General features: G+C 44.6%; 1 pseudogene; it reads right to left on the bottom strand.

Annotated features, from left to right (window-relative positions):
- Positions 1 to 395: 395 nt before the first annotated feature.
- On the bottom strand, positions 396 to 18792 carry LOC123363298 (annotated as a pseudogene).
- Between the last annotated feature and the right edge of the window lie 1127 nt (positions 18793 to 19919).

Consider the following 19919-nt stretch of genomic DNA (forward strand, 5'->3'; position numbering starts at 1 on the left):
CATTGACGACTGACTGAAAGGCTGTGCATCTGTGTGGATAGTATAAAATGACTATTATTCGTTTACGATCCAAGAAAATATTTGAACATTTGTAGTAATTTATATTGGAAACAATATAATGAATATAATAAAAGTTGGCAGACATTTTTTATTTTGTAAACAAATACAATATTACAAATAAAATATTAAAAAAATCAAACAAGCAGTCTCCTAACAAAGATATTTAAAACATTATAAGTAATAAAGTCAAAAATTATAATGAATAAAGGTTAAAAAAAGTTGAAAGGAATAGGTAACATTAAATTGAAATCATAGTAATTTTGAAAATGTCGTAATACTAAAATATCTAATTGATAAGCTATTTTATTAACACAATGATAGGCATGTTAAAACCTTTAATCTTTACTAATGTGGAAGGCAGCCTGCTTCTTCTTCGTCAGCTTATCCAGTCGTGGCTCAGTTGAGGACAGTGCCGCGTGCAATGGAGAATGAATATCCATACTATTCTTGTATTTTGTCTTAATGACACTTCTGCGAGACTGGCTTCTCAACATATGTTGAAGGAAATGGGAAAAGAGTTTTCAGAGCAATTTCAGTAAGCTCAGGATATTCTGCTTTCACTTTTATCGGAAGCAAGTGATGTTGTAGTTTCGAAACTCATCTTCAACCTTTCGTCAGCAGCCAGCTCCAACAATTTATCCTCCATAGTGACAGTTAAGTCGTCTTTCAATGGAATAAACGGATTTCAGATCCATCCAGTCCCTTTCCGTGGATCATCATCTGCTGGAAAGTAAAACTCAAAACATTCTGCCAAATTCGTCAAGTGTTCACTGATGACGTTTGTTAGAGATGTAACATTAAGGTCTTTGCCTGCATCGGCGATGATTGTTGCTAATTTGTGAAACATGTCATAACAATCTCTTGACGCTCGACTCTTCCATGCTTCTAGCTTTCGTTTCTGTCCGTCGATCTTATTTGCCATTGTAAGTCACAAAGCCATCCTTCCCTGCATGGAGGTGTTGAGATCATTAAAGATGGCAAAGATATCAGCCAAATAAGCCAGCTTGGCTATCCAATCCACATCTTGGAACAATTGTGACCAATTTGTTTTTTTGTCCTGAAGAAACTCGGCAACCTCGTTTCGGAGCTCAAATACTCTTGACAGGACTTTTCCCCTTGATAACCAACGTACATCGGCATGCAGTAGGAGCTGTTTATGATCAGCTCCCATATCATCACATAATGCAGCAAATAGTCTATAATTTAAAGCATTCGCCTTTACATGGTTCACAATTTTTACGACCTTGCTGAGTACACTGTTTAGTTCTGTTGACATTTTTTTTGTTGCAAGACTTTCTCGGTGAAGGAAGCAGTGAATCAACTTGCATTCGGCTGCAAGTGCCTTAATCTGGGTAACCACTCCAGAATGCCGTCCTGTCATTGCGGCAGTGCCATCAGAACATACGCCTACACAAAACTTGAAATCCAGCCCACATTTGTTAATAACGTAGTCACTCACAGTCTTGAACACTTCAGAACTAGTTGTTTTTGTTGGTAGTGAAGCAGAAAACAAACTCTTCCTTCAAAGCACCCTCACATTCAAGGTGCACATACACCATCAGAATGCCATATTAGCAATGTCTGTACATTCATCAAGCTGCAAAGAAAAGTACTTTGCTAATTTAATCTGTCCTATGAACTGATCTCCCATATCGTGAGCCAGATTGTGAATTTGTTGAGCATTAGTGTCATTTGAAAGTGGCACCTGAGCCACTTTCTTTGCCACCGGCTCGCCCAGCATTTCCATGCAGACATCTTTAATACAGCCTATCACTAGCGTCTCACTGATTGTGTATGTCTTTTTAGCCTTAGCAACGCGAAGCTAAGAAGCTCACAAAGCACAAGTATTTGTGTGACACTTCAAAGATCCGTTTCTGACAGCCTTTTAAATTAACATGCTTTCTTTCGAAGAACTCTTTCGGCTTTGAACTAATTTCATTATGTTTTGTATTTAAATGCCTCTTGAGCTTTGACTGCTTCATTGTGTCGTTAGCTAATGTATCACCACAAATAATGCACTGCAGTTTTGACACTCCACCATTATTTGTGGCTACAAAATCGAACTGAATGTACGAGGAGTCATATTTCCACGTAAAGTCAGAACGAATGTTTTTTGTTGACAATACTTTGGTTTAATTTACATTGCTGTCATCTGATTCAGAATTACGTCCATGTTCAGCAACCGCTTCATATGTCGATTGGGTCTTGCTTTGCCATCTGTAAATTAGGCATAAAAATAATGAATATAAATTCCTTTACCATGGGTATATACTTAATTTATGATATTAGGATGAAAAATGTATAATATTAGTAAAGTGGAGTCGCATCTTACGCAGGGGTTAGGTTCTAAGGTCAGTGCCTAAGAGGAAAATCACGTATAGTGAAAATTACCATAAAGTACAGTACACACAGTACAGTGTATACACAAGAACAGGGGTCCTAAATCTACAGCACACATGCCAAAGGTGGCATGCGAGCCCATTTTTTTTTAACGACAGGCTGTGGGTCCTGGCTGTTGCTGAGCCCACTGCCTGCCTGGGGTTCCATTCACTCAACCAGCAGCGGGCCGGTGGCCGGGACCTGGGCTAGCCCGCTGCCGGTCTGGGGTTCCGTCCGCCAGCTCCTGCGAGCTGGGGTCCCAGCCGCCAGCCTCTCTTAGCCTTCTGCCGGCCTGGGGTTATGTTCATCCAGCCGCCGGCCCCGCTCAGCCCGCACTATTTAAATTGTTGTTTTTCTCTCTCTCTCTCTCTCTCTCTCTTTTTTTTTTTTTTTGCCAAGCACGACCCTTCTGGTACTTACATTCTCCGATCAGTGGGTTCAGATAGTGTCCCAAATGACACATGTGCAGAGATCCGTATGATGCTCTTTATTCAACTTCTCGATAGTAACTGCCGTTGGGGCGGGAAGTGGGGTAAGCGCGCTTGTGCGTCTCATGGAAAACATGCTGTAGCATTATGGCATAATTATCAATATTATAATATGTGCTTCTGAAAACATATTGTCGACCTTATCGACTGATAATTATTCTTGGTGGAATTCATTATACTTTACTTTCTTTCCTTCCTTCTTTCCTTGAAACTCATTGCGGGCTGGCAGCCAATGGCTCGTGACATGGCACTGGTCCGCGGACCACCACTTTGAGTAGCACTGGCGTAACATTGCTTCTTTGCGACTAGTCTGTAATCCAGGAAGAAATGCGTAGTTGCATAATAAACTGTGTGGTAGTTGCATGATAAACTGTGAAGTTCCTCCCTTCGAGCTGACCACCTTGTGTCACTGAGGTGCTTCGGGAGAAGTTCTCTCTTACTGGCCTCAAGATGTCTCCTCTTTCAGAGAATCTCACAACAGGCCCCAGCAATAAGTTGAACCTGAGGAAAAAACATAGTTTTTGGACAAATTGAAAAAATGTTATTGCGTCAGTGCATGACTCTGCAGCAGCAACACCTCATAGATGTAGTGAGTGGGTCATGCGTGGGATGTACACTGCTTTCTCGCTGACTGCAATTACCTGAGCTTGCCCACCAGAATAAATGCCAGACATGTTACTAGCATTGTCGTATGTTTGGCCTCTGCAGTCCTTTAGATTGATATTTAGTTCATTACTTAGGGTTTCACGGATGACATTAAACAGATGAAGACTTGTATGCGACGTAATTGGAACAAAATTCAAGAAGCGTTCTACAGGTGTGCAGTTATTCAGTACGCAGCAAATGTCAGCTGATCAGCATGGTTAATATCCGGTGCGGAACCAACACTGAAGGAAAAATACTTAGCCAATTTTAGCTCATCCGGAGTGTCCTGCGTTACCTTGTTAGCCATGAGTTTGATGAACTTGTCACAGATTGTTGATAGATAAGATGATGTGCCATGACTGTGACCTTGTGCCATGACTATACTTGTTGATGTGGCAGGGCAGGAAAGAATCAAACTGTGCTAAGAGCTCTAAGGAGCTAAGGAAGTTGCCATTATTAAGACTGCCAAAGGTTTCATTAGACCCTCTCAGAGCCAGACCTCGTGTCAGAAATTTTATTGTTGCTATGACTCGCTTCAACACTTCTGTCCAGTAATTTCTTTCTTTAATATAGCCATCTGCTACATGTTTATCAAGGGATTGAGTTTTTGATCAACACATTACATAAGTGGTGAGAGCCTGTTGGTGCTCAGTATAACTTTAATGTTCAGTAAGTCTGCCAGTGTGAGCCCATGAATCAAATCCTCTCGTAGCCAGTGCAGATGTGTTGTTTGGGGAAAACAATTTGCACACACAACAGAAAAGACAGCTAGTTGACCTGAGTATATGAGCCATGGGCTTTCAGTAATTTCACCATTCAGGGACACTTGGTTGAAGGCTGGATCACAGAGTTTCCTAAAATAATAAACATTTTACTATTAATGCATCCTCTCCAACATTTGTGATGAATACAGGCACATTTGTGGGGCATTAAGAGAGTAAGGGGATCATAGTATGGGAGCAAGCAACTTAGAATGAATATTTGTACATTTAAATAGATACAACAAAAACCCGTTTTTTTTTCAGTTGTCTCACAAAATTAATAGTTAAGTCAACCCCTGCTGGAAAGAGTTGATCTCATAAAATGACTCAAGTAATATATTTTTTTAAAAAGCATAAGAAATTTATAATTACCTTGTTCTGCCCTTGTGTTGTCTTGATGACATTGCATATTTTCTATTACCAACACCGGTTTTGGCAGAAATCGGGGCCCATGTCTATGCAGTATTGTTGGGTGAAAGCATCAACAGTCCAGAGGGCAGCATCAGAGGAGGGTAATTGTACTGACATGTTTTGTAGCAGCTGTTCTTTATTTGGTGAAATGATTTCATCAGAAGAAAGAGCCTGTTCTTGAGAGCCATGATCAATGTCGTCTCGACTCACCACTGTACTAGTTTATTATACACTCACCATCATTACTAGCAGTATTAGCATCAGCGGGAGTCTCTGTGCTGTACGATTATTAGTGAAGTAACTGCTTATATGACGCATTTTTGCATTCTTCAACTTCTACTTTATGCCTCCGTTTTTGAGCACCACTTAAATGTTTTTTCATTATTTTGTTTATCACTTGGATTTGTTCGTTCTATATTTATAAAATCCTGCTCTGCACGTCACCCGCACCTGCAGTAGCTTACAGTGCGTAGGTATGCCACTGACACCATGTGCCTTTCCATAAATGACTGCAGGGGCGAAAAATAAAACAAAAGGGTTGAGTGGGTGGAGGGCTCAGGGGTGCAGATCAGGAGTGAGGGGCACTGATAGAGTATGGGGAGGAGTCCAGGGCTTGGCCTATAGGAGACTGCCCAGGTTGGTCCCCAGAGCGAGGAAGGGGCCAGGGACAAGAGCACAGCAGGGCATGCGTGGGAAGGATCGGTCCTCAGACAGCCACAGGAGCGAGGCAGGGGCCAGAGGGAAGAACACAGCGGGGCCTGCAGGTGGGGGAGGATTGGTCCCCAGCTGGAGCGAGCCCGGGGCAAGATGAGCACAGTAGGGCATGGGGGGGAGGATTAGTCCCTGCTGACTGGAGCAAGGCAGGGGCCGGGAGCTAAAAGCACAGCGGGGTGGGAACTAGGGTTGTCCCTGGAGCAAGGGAGGAGCTGCGGCTAAACTGCAAGCGCAGCGGGGCTGGGGGAGGGGTAAATCGGATCCCCCCTGCCCACATAGAGCGAGTACCTACCTTCTCCCTGGTTCTAGCCCATTCTCGTCATCTCTTTCTGTGCTGAGCTGACCCTGCAGCAGCAGCAGGACAGGTGGGTGTTGGGCGTGGGAGGAGCAGAGGCTAATGTGGTTACTCCTATAACCGGATGTGGTGGGGCGCCTGCCCCACCCTATGAAGGATTGGGCTAGGTCAGGCCAGAGCGGCTGCACGAAGAGGCAGCCAATCAGGGAAGGCCTGTGGGAGAGCCAAGGAGGGCTGAACAAGTGACGGCCAATCAGGGCCAGGCTCAGCCCTATATAAAGACTGCCTAGGAGAGGAGCAGGCAGTCTCTCCCAGACCTCCAACGGGGAAGGTCTGTCTCCTGAGCTAGGAGACCAGCCCCTGGGACAGTGCAGTGCTGGGCAGGCTCGGGGGAGCCGAAGGGAACTCCAGCCTGCAGGCCCTGAGGGAAGTGTGTAAAGGGTCAGAGTGGAAGTGATCCAGGGAGTGCGGACAGCAAGCGAGGGGAGAGAAGGGGGGCAGGAAGGCTCCTGCTAGAGGGTCCCTGGGTTGGGACCCAGAGTAGCGGGCGGGACTGGGTCCCCCCCTTCCCCCTTATATTGCAACTGGCTGTGGGAAGTGGCCATATTGGACTGCACCACACCCCTGAAGGAAGGGGTTAGATTTTGGGAGCGGCTGGCCAGTGCGGCAAGTGAAAGACCTGCTGTTAGCGCCCCTAGCCCCGCAAGGGGGTGAGAATGGGCTAGGGGGCACTGCTGGAGGACAATGTCCTGAAGGGGACGCCACGAGCGGAAGGGAGCGACGTGGGTCCAGGCGCCAATGGAGGGCTGGATGGGACACCACCAGGAGAGGCTGCTCCCCATGGACTGAGCTAATTCCTGGAGCGACCAGCGGGTGGTGCCAGTGGTGTTGAGTCCCAATACCATGACACCAGACTTTAATTTCCAGTCAGCACAGCTAACCGGACACTCAGGTCCCGTTTTCTACTGGAGTTTCCAGTCTAAAACTGGATACCTGGCAACAGGGCTGCCAGAAAAGCCTGAGCGGGGGTGGGGACAAGCACTCATTTTTAAAAGTGAGAGAGCTAAGCCTTAAGTGAGGGGAGGTGAAGCACGTGGTGGGTGGGCTGGGGAGTGGAGAGGAGCTAGTGGGCAGGGCCATGTCTGCTAGGTTGGAGACTGGGGATCAGCTGACACAGTATCTCCATCCCAGGTGATGTGACAGCACAGGGATCCCCGTTCCCAGCACATTGTGCCTGGGGGGACCCCTGAAATTGGTGTCGCCCCACCACATCTGACCTGCCAACAACGTGCATGTGGGTTGCTGGGTTTGGGGAAACTTGGGCGCACTGCAGCTCGGCCCCCCGTTCCTATGCTGCAGAGCAGCTGAGCGGCAGGCAGGGACTCTCCGCTCCACAGTGGGTGGTTGGTTGACAGTCTGGCTTTGGGCTTTGTGACTCGGGGCGGGGAGCCCGAAGCAGCAGCCCAGAGGAGTGGCAGGGCAGTGGTTGAAGGCTCCTTTCTGTCCCCCCTGCCCCCGGCAGGCTGCTTGCAAGTGATGGAGGATGGGGGGTGGAGATGATATGAGCTCTCAGCCAGCCGGCTGAGAGGAGGAATGAGTGGGTGGGGGGCAGGGCCGGCTCTAGGTTTTTTGCCGCCCCAAGCAAAAAAATGTGTGGTGCCCCCTCCACCCGTTTTTTGGCTTTTACACGTTTACACTTTGCAATGTGTTTTTGTTTGTTTTTGGTTTTTTGACTGTTTAAAATTTAAAAAAATGAAAACAGAATTTGTAGTTAGTGAAGTAAAACAATTTCCTACTAGTGTACTCATTTACTTTTAATAAAATCACAATTACAAACAATTTGGGTTCAACTATACACTAATGAAAAATGTTAGTGTCTTCTGGTGCGCCCAGTTTCTCATAAATTAAAACAATTTATATGAACTGAACTTTTCTGGTTTTTGTACTTGCGTAGTCTTTTAATAATTCAGTGAAATCTAAACTTTTTGAAATGGTACTTTCAACTGAAATTAATGCGAGTCCTGACAAACAATTTTGAGACATGGTGGACCTCAAATAATTTTTCAATAATTTCAGTTTTGAGAAACTGCTCACCAGGAGCCACTGATAACTGGTAATGTTAAAAGAATGTGTAAGGCTGTAGCAGTGTTTGGAGTGAAAGAATCATTTCTTGCTATAAATGCTAATACTTTTAGAGGAGAAGTTTTAGGACTTATTAGCTCAGATAAAGTTATTAATTCATCATACAATTCTACTCCATGAGTCTCAGCAGCGTTAGCAGTACTGAGCGCTAAGTGTAGTGCTTCATGAGGTCGTCTTTGGAAAACTGATTTTTAATATTTCCAATATCGTATAAAAATTCAGAAGTTTCACAATGACCATGCAACTGATATAATCGTTCTTCAGTGGAAGTTATAGCTACATCCAAAAATATAATAGAAACATTCAACTTTAAACCTTTCTTATGGATTGAGAATAGGATCATCATGATCCTCATAACAAAACTGTCTTTTTTTTTTGAGGACGAACGAATTGTTGAGGTCCAAACGTTGGTTCAAAATCAAGATCTTCTGCTATTGTTGCTTCGACAGTTTCGTCAAATCTTTCTTCTGAACAGTATTTTTAAAAAATATTCCAGTGTTTTATTCAAAATCATCTTTGCCTTGGATATGTCTATGGTTATGTTCTGCATAACTTTCCTGGTCAAATTAATTTGATTTAGAATATGCCGAATAACTGTGCAACATGAAAATTGAAACTGCCTCATTTTCTGAACCAGTGTTTCAGCTTCATGTCAAAATGAAGGATCATATGACAAGTCCTGGCTTATTTCAAATAGTGCATCGTAAATATCTCCTGATGAATATCGGAATGGTCTAATAGTGTCTATCCTGCTTTCTCATTTAATTTGACTTAGAGGTTTAAATGTGAGTTTTTGTTCAAGGTGCTTCTTCAAGACCTGCCCAACGGTGTGTGGAAGCACTAAAAAAAGTGACATTGCTTGTGCTGTGGTAAAATATGAAATGGCGTCTTTAGATGATTCGGCGGCATCACTGACAACCAGATTGAGCGAATGTGCATGGCAAGGAACGAAAAAAAGCTCGATTATGTAAATTCAGTATTCTTTCCTGTACACCTGTATGTCATCCTCGCATGTTTGAGATGTTATCGTACCCTTGGCCGCACATATTTTCTAAAGGTATTCCATAGTGTTCCAATCTCTGTAGAATTATATCTGTGAGGGCTTTCACAGTAGTTTCGTTCACTGGTAAATTCTAGAAAGTGTTCACAAATTTTCACTTCTGCATTTTCATCAGTTTTCACAAATTGTAAAACTATTGACACAACCAATTATAATTGAGTAATATTTGGCATGTTTCAAATCCGATAAAATTTCATTACGCACTCCATTAGAAATTAATTGTATTCTCATTTTGTGTATTTTTACCCAAATAATGGGTGTGAACCTTTCACTCTTTGTACATGCTCAGCCATAACACTAGCAAATTTTGCCAATAACTTAACCAATTTCAAGAAATTTCATTGTTCTCATATAAAATACCTGAGGATCCACGGAATGCGAGGCACTGTTTAGCTAGGAAATTAATGGTAGCCAGTAAACATTCCAACACAGCTTGCCAATGTAGAATTTCTCAATTTAGTAGACGTTGTACCGGAATGTAATCTGTTTGATAGCTCAATCCAATTTGTCAACCAGCATAAATTATTTTTTGATGTTTCATGTTCTTTCAAATGCTGATGCAAATTTCGCAAGTCATTAAAACTTGCAGTTACCAGAAGAATGTCCAAGTTACAGGACAGTTTGCAGCAAGACCAAAAAACTACATCTTCGCTCTGTGAATACACTAACCACGATCTATTAATTTGTTCCCCTGTTACGATGTGGTTCTGGCGGGACCCAACTGAGAGTGCCAATTCAGGACCAATTGCTTAAACAGGGAAGTTACAGCCCAAGGCTGGGGTTTTTCCACCTCTAAGGCAAACCAAACCAGCCAGACTAAGAGGACTTTGGTTTCACCCCACTGGCTAACCACACGTCATACAGGCAATTTCTTTAGACACTGTAGTCTCCCAGTATCACCACCAGTGCCACTCATCCTGGGGATAAATGATTATGAAAACCAATACCCCAATAAAATAAAACGGTTCTCTCGATCCCAAAGAATCAAGCCCCAGACCCAGGTCAATATACAAATCATATCTTACCCACAAATCACGCTGTTGCCAATCCTTTAGAATCTAAAATCTAAAGGTTTATTCATAAAAGGAAAAAGATAGAGATGAGAGCTAGAATGAGTGAAATGGAATCAATTACATACAGTAATGGCAAAGTTCTTAGTTCAGGCTTGTAGCAGTGATGGAGCAAACTGCAGGTTTAAATCAAGTCTCTGGAGTACATCCCCCACTGGGATGGGTCATCAGTCCTTTGTTCAGAGCTTCAGTTTGTAGCAAAGTCCCTCCAGAGGTAAGAAGCAGAATTGAAGACAAGATGGAGATGAGGCATCAGCCTTTTATATTTTTTTCCAGGTGTAGAACCTCTTTGTCCTTACTGTGGAAAATTACAGCAAAATGGAATCTGGAGTCACATGGGCAAGTCCCTGCATACTTTGCTGAGTTACAAGGCGTATCTGCCTTCTCTCAATGGGTCAATTGTGTAGCTGATGGTCCTTAATGGGCCATCAAGCAGGCTAGGCAGAGCTAACACTAACTTGTCTGGGATGTCTCCCACAAGCACAGCACAAATTTGAAATACAGACAGTATGGAGCCAATACTCATAACTTTAACTACAAAATGATACATACATATAGACAGCATAATCATAACCAGCAATCCATAACCTGGTCTTAGACACCTTATATGACCCCCTTTTCCATAAGATTTGATGCCACTACAGGACCTTGGTTGCAACCATGTTCTGTATGGTCCCAACTTACATCAATAACGTCACATTCCTGTTTTTCATTTTTTTTCTTCATACTGGGTGGCATAAATCGACAATTTGACTTAAATGGATATTCAAATCTAGGGTCTAGTTTTGAAGGACCTTTTTTCACAGTAATTATTGTCAGCCATGTACTTGTATCCGATCCTATGTCAGTCTCTCCACCTTCCAATAATTGTTCTTCAGTTTTAGATTTGGATAACAGTTCTTCATTTCTGGACTCTTTAGCTGAAGAAATACCGTATTGTTCCAAGTATAGGCCGCTCCTGATTATAAGCCGCACCCTTAAAGTTTGGTGCTATTTTAAAAAAATTAAATTTTTAACTTTTTTTAACTTAAAGAAAATATACACATTAGTAGAACAGTAAAACAGTATTTTATTTAATGAATAGGAAGACATGTACCAGTATTTTTAACACTTTTAACACTTTTGGTAGTCCTGCTTTTGACGGCATATGTTATATACTCAGAAATATTGAAAACTATTTTGTAGTTATACTGTAAATAAAGAAGGGAAAAGGAATGGACAACAAGGAGACTGATGGGAACAGTTCTCACCCTCTCCCCTGCACAACAATCAACAACATTAGCAAATGTTCTTAAGTCATCCCTCTGAGAAATTTTAGTCACTTTAACTGCCAATTTCTCCATCAATACCGGTATCTGCTCAGGTTTTCATCACTACTTCCAATGCTTTCTACATCACTCCCACTGTTTTCTTCATCATTCTCCTGATCCACTTCTTTCTGATCTTCCCACAATACATCATCTTCACTACCATCCAATGCATTTGACAGGCAACATTTTTTGAATCCTTTGATGATTGATTCTGAAGATATCATTGCCCACGCAGAAATAATCCACTGACACAGCAAAGCCACTGATGGTTTCTTAATTTTGCCGCTTGGTGTGAGGGCATGATCTCCAGCCACAAGCCATTCAGAATACTGCTGCCGTAGATGGTCTTTAAATGGCTTGTTGACAACAACATCAAGCACTTGGAGTTGGGATGTCATACCCCCTGGTATTACTACCAGATCTGATTTCAAGGATGCAATCTTACTTTTTACATCAAGTGTTAAATGTCCTTTAAATGCATCCAATACCAGCATTGCTTTTTTTGCAAGAAGAGCACCAGGCCTACTCTTCCAAACAACTGATAGCCAATCATTCATCAGCTCCTTGCTCATCCATCCCTTTTCATGACATCTGACAATTAAGCCTCTTGGAAGACTTTCCTTCGGCATAGTTTTCCTTTTAAGTATCACATAAGGTGTCCGCTTATGACCATCAGCTGTAACAGCTAACATTGCTGTGATACGTAATTTTTCATTGCCTGTGGTTCTCATAAGAATGGATTTTGCTCCTTTTTGATCCACGGTTGTATTACTTGGCATATCAAAGAAAACGGGAGTTTCATCGGCATTTCCAATTTGGCTCAATGGATAGTTGTGTTTTTTCCTGAGCTCTATGACATACCGTTGGAATGCAAGCAGCTTTTCATTGAAGTCAACAGGTAGTCTTTGTGCAAGTGTTGTCCTGCGTCTTAGAGAGAGGCCATTTCTGAGCATAAATCTACGGCACCCTCCAAGGCTTGCTTTAAATTCATGTCTGGGAATTTTTAATTCACTGACAATTTCTAATGCCTTCAATTGTATGACTTTTTGGGTGACAGGCATTCCATTTTTTCTTTGCTCTTGAATGAAGGGAAGCACTACTTCATCAACTTCACAATACCTGCCTTTCTTAGGCCCTCTGAACGATTTCCTCGTAGAAGCCGAGTTTTCTAGTTTCTTCTGCATCAGCTTCCATCTACGTACATTTTTCTCATCTACGTCGTATTTTCTGACAGCTTCCCTATTGCTTGCTTGTTCAGCGTATTTTAAGACTTATCTTAAAGTTTGAATCGTAACTTCGCCTTTTCCCTTGGCTGGTTGAATTTTGAATCTTCACATGATCAGCCATATTTGTATTTTAAGTTAGCCCCTGTACAAAAAAAAAACCAACCTCATCCTCAACTCTCAGCTCCCTCACCCTCTTAGCCCCCTTTCCTTTACACGGCCCTTCCTTACCCTCTTAGCCACCTCCTTATTCTCTCAGCCTACCTCTCCCTCACACAGTGCCCACTACTCACCCTATTAACAACCTCCCCTCAGCCCCCTTCTTCATCACACAACCCCCTCCTCACAACTTATCTCACGTTGTGTCACAGCCGATAACCCGCTCTCAACTTAAGCCCCTCCCACTCCCTTTATTCACCCCCACAGTGAACTGCTCACAAGTATGGTAAATACCGGTACCATAAATACAAGAATCATAAAAACCAAAGACTCATAGAATCATCTGATCTAATATCGACCGCTGGAAATACCGGTACCTGTATACCGTATCCTCCCGAGATAATACCGGTAAAAGTAAATAAACGCCCTCGGCTCCCACGTCAGCGTGCAGAGCTATGGATATCTCACAGGGACGTAATGCTCCCAAGTCAGCATGGGGAGCTACGGATACCTCACAGGGACGTAATGCTCCCAAGTCAGCATGGGGAGCTACGGATGCCTCACAGGGACGTAATGCTCCCAAGTCAGCATGGGGAGCTAAGGATGCCTCACAGGGATGTCATACCGGTAACTTGTGGGCTTCTCCAGCAGTGGTGTGTTGGCGTGGTGGCTCCTGTCCGGCTGTGTCCCAGATCTCCCAGTTGAACTCGCTGCTCCAGTTGGTGTTTTTTGAGTGGGGGGTCGCAGTCATCATCCCTGCAGGGGCTTCGGTTGTCGGCGGTGGCCGGCGGGGTCTCAAGAAATCCCAGTGTGTGCCCGAACCCCTCCCTCTAACAGGAACAGCACTCCCACCCAACCCCGACAGGTACTTACCGTTGTTCACATATACCGGTATTTTTATTGTTTTGTTTTTTTTGCAACATCCCGATTGTAGGCCGCACCCCTAGTTTAAAGACTTACATTAGGGGAAAAAAGTGCGGCCTATACTCGGGACAATACGGTAAATCTTTGGCTGGATTGTGATTGTTCGCCTTTATCAGTTAACAAAGATAATCTTTGGTCGGAGTGTTCATCTTTATCAGTTGATAAAGATAATCTCTGGTTCGACTGGTCTTCATCAGTTGATGAATAATCATTTTCAATGCATTGCTTAGCGCTTTCTCCTTGTTGACTTTTTAAAAATACTTGAAACACGAGAGAGTTTTTCTAATTCTTTTTGCCGTTTCCCTTTGTTGCCAGTAGGCAACACCGGAAAGTCATTTTTGTTTTTGTCCTGGCATTTTAGCCCTATAACCACTGGCACCAACGCGACACGGAAATTGGCGTGAATGGTGCCGATAGGGTGGCACAGTACACACAAGTAATTGTGATTCCAGATTAATTAATCAATAACTGTTAACCTTTACACATTTACGCACGTTCACATTATGAGTGATCATGTCATGATGTGACACGATTTTTTTCAAGTCACACTCCTGTTGCACTACTGGAGATTTGACAGGCCACTTGAAGCTACAGGGGTGAAATGGCAATGTAGTGGATCTCCACAGTAGTGTCACTTCATTTCAAAACAAACTGAGTCTCTTCAAAAGTGGATTAAATGCTCATAAGTGTGATGCAACCAGTGGAGCACAGATTATGGGCCATAAAACAAACCTCTGTATGGAAAAATGGAACTTGCAGCTTTTATGGAAGAAGATAGTATTGGATACGTTTGCAATCGTGATGTCGTGCAACCATATGATATGTGTTTAAATTGAGAAAAGGGAAAGTGTCACTACCAACTAGATCCTTTTCCTTTTAATGGATCTGTAGTTGTGTATATAGGGAACAAATGTGTATGTATTAGAAGTTGGTGTAAATTGTTTGAAGTTAATCATTTGTTTAATATAACACAGAATCCTCATGAAAAAAGACGGTTACCCACCTTCTTGTAACTGTTCTTCGAGATGTGGTGTTCACGTCCATTCCAATCAGGTGCGTGCGTGCTGCCTGCATGGTCATCAGAAACGTTTCCCCGCAGCAGCTCCTGTCGGGTTGGCCAGGGAGCCCCCTGGAGTGGTGTCCTCGTGGCGCTCAATATATGTGGCCCTGCTGACCTGACCCCCGCTTCAGTTCCTTCTTGCCAGCAACTCCGAAGGAGGGGATGGAGGGTGGGTATTGAAATGGACGTGTGCGACATTCTGTACCTTGGGGGAGTGTATTGTAACCCCCATATTCTTCATTTTGATCTGCTGAAAGTCATTACCCATATATGTGTACCATTAATGCATATGAAGTTATGAGAATTGTGTTACTAAGGTCATGGATTGTTGAGGATTGTTGCTGAAATTCCATTTATGACAAACTGCTGTTGTGTTTATCACGGAATGTCAAAATAAATTGCACCACAATTTTGACTTAAAAATGCAGATTTTTTGTAATAATTATAAAAAGTAAGTTCTAAAAACTGGAATTTTTTAAACCACGTCACCGTTTTTAGAACTTGAAAAGATATAATTCAAGTTATTTTTATGTCAGGATTATTACTGCTTTCTGAAAAACATTTAACAGAAAAACTGCTCGTAGCACTAGGTGTTTGATAGAAGAAAATTTTAAAAAGAGGCTCAAACTAAGTGATAGATGATGACAACTTAAACAATAGGTGCCGCTAAACTTGCATTGTGTTTTCCCGCAAACTACTGCAGTCTGTGTCCCCCCCTCCAATCCTGCCTGCAGCAAAGTACATTTTACCTGCTCCCACTGTTATGGCACGGATCCCACTCTCACTGCTGCACTCTAGCGAACAGGGCCGGCTCCAGGCACCAGCGCAGCAAGCAGGTGCTTGGGGCGGCCAATGGGAAGGGGCGGCATGTCTGGCTCTTCGGCGTCGAATCCCTCAGTCCCTCTCGGAGGGAAGGACCTGCTGCCGAAGAATGAAGGGGCGGCGGTAGAAGTGCCGATTGCGGCTCCTCCCCCCGCCCCCTGGAGCTGGCCCTGCTAGCGAACATCACTATTCCCTGTAGATCCTGTTTGCAATCCACATAGAATTGCATGATGATATCTTTAATGTGCCAAGCAATGCATGCAGTTAACTGGATAATGCCAGCAACTGCATTGTGGCTGAAAACGTTCTGAGATTGAAACAATGTAGAAGATTAAACTTTTTTTCCCCCTTCCATGTCGGTGCTCTTGCTGACTATCAGTGTATGAAATCATGACTTGGGTACACCTGCCATGATCTCACTCTGGACTACTGCATTAATAGACTGTGCACATTCAAACACACAGTCCTTGCTTCTCTAGCTGGTAGGAAGAGCAACATTTGGCTATGTGGCCGTGAATGTGCTGTATAGAGAACTCGGATGAATTTATTTTTGTAGTAATGAGTACATTGTCAATTGCTCACTAGTGTTCCCTCTTTTCAACTGTAACTTTAGCACCCTCGTGGCCAAGATGGAGTCTGCTCTGCAGGCAGCTCTGGCCAAGAGACAGCGCGCACAGGAATGCAGCAGGAGAAATCCCTTCCACCCCAGGGGCACCTGTTCCAAACCCCCCAGAGTGAACACACACACCCACAGGAAAAGTACAATGGATATAACAAAGGGAGATATTTATTTACAGAGGGCTGAGAGGAGAAAAACAACAAGGGGAAATATAGGGGGAGCAGTAAAACAGGGCTGCATTCAAACCAAAACCCCATGGGCCCAGTGGTAGCACAGTCTGGAAGGGCAGACACTGAGCAATGCGTCTGCACACACAGTTCAGGAGGCCTGAGCAAAGTTCCAGTCCAGTGGTGAGTCTTGGGTGCTCCTGGTCGTCTTCGGCGCCAGTGAACTTTCCCCAGCAAACCCCTCCGGTGCCGTCTTCTGCCGCTCTGTGCAAAGCCACACAGAGCGACCACCTCTCCACTTAACTAGCTAGCAGCCTCCCTCCTTGTTCCCAATGCAGAGTCACAAGCCCCAGTACTCACAGCCCCACGCAGCTCTGGGCAGCCGTGATACTGGATCCAGCTCTGGCCTGTCCTTCTCGGGCGATTCCCCCCGGCACAGGGCTGCTCTGGGCTCCTCTCCTGGGCTGTCCCCGATCGGGCCTGTCCTCCTCAGGCAGGTTCTCTCTGCTTCCTTCTCCAGGGCCAGCCATGCTCCCTCCCTCTCTCCCCCTGGAGCTCCAGCCTTGCCCCCTGGAGTTTCCCTCCTTTTTCTTACTCTCCCCCTCTCCCCTGGGAAAAAGATTTAAAGAGGCCATGCTCTCTAAACTACAAAGGGGTTACACAACATATTCTGTTTTCTTTCAGTGAGCTCTGCTAGTAAATGCGGAATTCCAAAGCCACGTTTCCAGTTGCATTAATTACTAAGTGCATCAACATGAGCCTTCTGAACTAAATGGCATTTTAGATAGATTTCCATTCCATTTTTTCTGGTTGTAAATTCCCCCTTGACTTTAGCTTCAGAACACAATTTGTACTCAACCCTGATACTAAATACAGGAAAAAATCTCCCAGTTTCAAGAGGCCTCTTCCTAGGGCATCCCATGTTTCGGGTGCCATGATTTCCAAAAGCCAGTTGTCCTTTAACGTTGAATTTCATTTTTCATGCCGTTGTTTGCACTCCTAGTTTACATGTGGACATGGTATTGTTTGAACATGGTACCTGTTGCACTCTAAACCAGTGGTTCTCAAACTTTTGTACTGGTGACTCCTTTTACGCAGCAAGTCTCTGATTGTGACCCCCTTATAAATTAAACACTTTTATATTTAACACTATTATAAATGATGGCGGTGAAGTGCAGTTTGGGGTGGAGGCTGACAACTTGCAATCCCCCACATAATAACCTCATGACCCTCTGAGGGGTCACAACCACCAGTTTTGAGAACCCCTGCTCCAAACTCTTTGAAACAGACACAACAAAATGTGTGCTACGCGTACAGAGGAAGTTGTGAACGGCACTGTAAACGTGAGGGTCCGGGGCTCAACGCTCCACGGGGAGGAGGGGAGCCACACCAGCCCGTCGTTCCTACGAGGGTTCTGCCCGGCTCCTTTAAGGCTGAGTAACACTATCAGAGTCAATTAGGGCTCAGGCCTTCTGCTGCAAGGCTGAGCAATAATACAATTCAGTTAGAGCTCAGGACCCTTGTGGCAGGGGCTGAGCAGCAAACAGTTCAGGGAGCTCAGGCCCTTTGTGGCAGGGGCTGAGCAGCAAACGGTAGGCATATGGGCCCAGGTTCCTACCTGAGCGTTGGGTGAGGGGGAAAACTGCCACCCGTGAGTGGGGTGGCAGGGGGGACGCAGGCCCACCCACTCCACTGCGTCCCGGTCCGGGGCCCTAGGCAGCGGCTACCACCGCTGACGGTCAGTGGGGTTCCTGACCGCAACACACTGACATGGGTATGGGTTGATCTGCAGCCGGACTGAGGTCGGCTGCCCCCGGGCCACTTCCAATTTCCCCCTCAGGGCCTACCTGGTCCGCGGCGTCCGCTCCCGGGAAGTCCAACAGCATGGGCTCCTCGCAGCCCGGGCTGGGGGGTAGATCCGGCAGTTCCTCGGGGAGGTCCGGCCAGTTCTGCTCCAGGGGTTCCTCTGGGTAGCAACAAGGGAGAGGGGAAGTCTCTGGCGGCTCTTCCTCGTATGTGGCGCGGGGAAGCTCCGGCGGGTCCTCCCAGTAGCGAGCGAGGGGGAGCTCCAGCCAGTCTGGGCAACTGCTCTGGGCCCCAGCGGCTTCCCAGTCCCGAGCTCTCTCTGGCAGGTCTGCTCCTGGCAGTGGCTGGGCTCCGACTGAGCTCTGATGGCCGGCTTTTATGCTTCCGGGTCGCCGCCTGACCCTCTGAGGGGCGGGCTCACTGCTCTGTAGCCCCGCCCCTTCCGGTGTCCGGGGCTCAACCCTCCCAGGGGAGGAGGGGAGCCACACCGGGCCGTTACACTCCGCCCCCCCTCTCAAGTCTGGCTCCCACTTGTCGGGGCCAGATCCTTCCATCTCCCCGAGGTGGGATAGGAAGTCGGCGTTGGCATGGTCCTTACCTGCCCGGTGTTGGATGTTAAAGGCATAAGGTTGTAAGACCAAGTACCAGCGCATGATATGGGTGTTGTTACCCTTCATGCGCATAGGCGGCAGGTTTGTATAATTTTTAGTGGGGCCCAGAATGGGTGTAATCTCCCTCTCCCCCCCCCCCGGCCCTGTAAGATGATATATATATTTTATTAAATAGTGTAAAAATGGATTGGAAGCCATAAGCGTTTAAGTTTCTTTTTATTGCATAATATCACTATAATAAAAAATTATTTAACTAAGAATATCAGTAATTAATACTCTTTTGAATATGGAAACGACCATACACTGTTTATTCAATAATCCTCAAAACAAATACTTTCTAAAATTGCAACAAATATAGCCCCTTCTTTTGTGATGTGCTTTAGGAGGCAGCAAACACTTTTTGTCGTTGTTTGGTTCTTGAAATGAAGTCATCCAGGAGACTTGCAATGTCCAATTCAGAGGTAAAGTTTTTATGAACGTGCAGAAATGTCAAGTGATTTAGACGTTCTTGGCTCATTGTTGTTCGCAAATAATTTTTCAGTCGGCGCAAGCAACTGAATGATCGCTCAGCGGTGCAGGTTGTAGTCGGAATTGTGTAGAATAATTTCAGGAGAATTGTAACTTCTGACAACAGGTCACTTAAGCCTTCATTTTGTTTTAGAAATTGCTTCACTTCACTCACTGAAGTGAGCTGGCAATTTCTCAATCTGCAAATATCACTCAACGTTTCTAAATGAAGAAATAGTTTCTCCATGTTGATGTCACCATGGAATGCTTCACTTATTTGGACAATGTCCTGTTTTGAGCCATTTGCTGCCTCAGTTATAAGCTTCTCCAATTTTACTGCGAATGTAAAGCTTTCTGTTGAAAACCTCTGTTCAATTGCAACTTTGCAAGCATCAATGATCTCAACATATTTTTTATGAAAATAATCTTTAGGGTCACTGAAGGTGTGAGGAAGGCTTCCATGGTCGAGCCATCTTGGAGGTTTGCGTTTTCTTGGGAGTGTAGGCTCATCTAAATAAAGATTTCTTGCCTTCTCTACCGTTGTTTCCCAAAAGCGATTGTATGATGAGTCAGTACGCATCCCACTCAACACCTCTTGCAATAGGCCAACTTTCTTCATAACGCTTGTCAATGACACATTTGGGCTTTGAATTTGTGCATTAGCTTCTTCTACCGGACCCATGGCT

Source organism: Mauremys mutica, chromosome 2 (genome assembly GCF_020497125.1).
Source record: "Mauremys mutica isolate MM-2020 ecotype Southern chromosome 2, ASM2049712v1, whole genome shotgun sequence".
Taxonomy (NCBI): Eukaryota; Metazoa; Chordata; order Testudines; family Geoemydidae; genus Mauremys; species Mauremys mutica.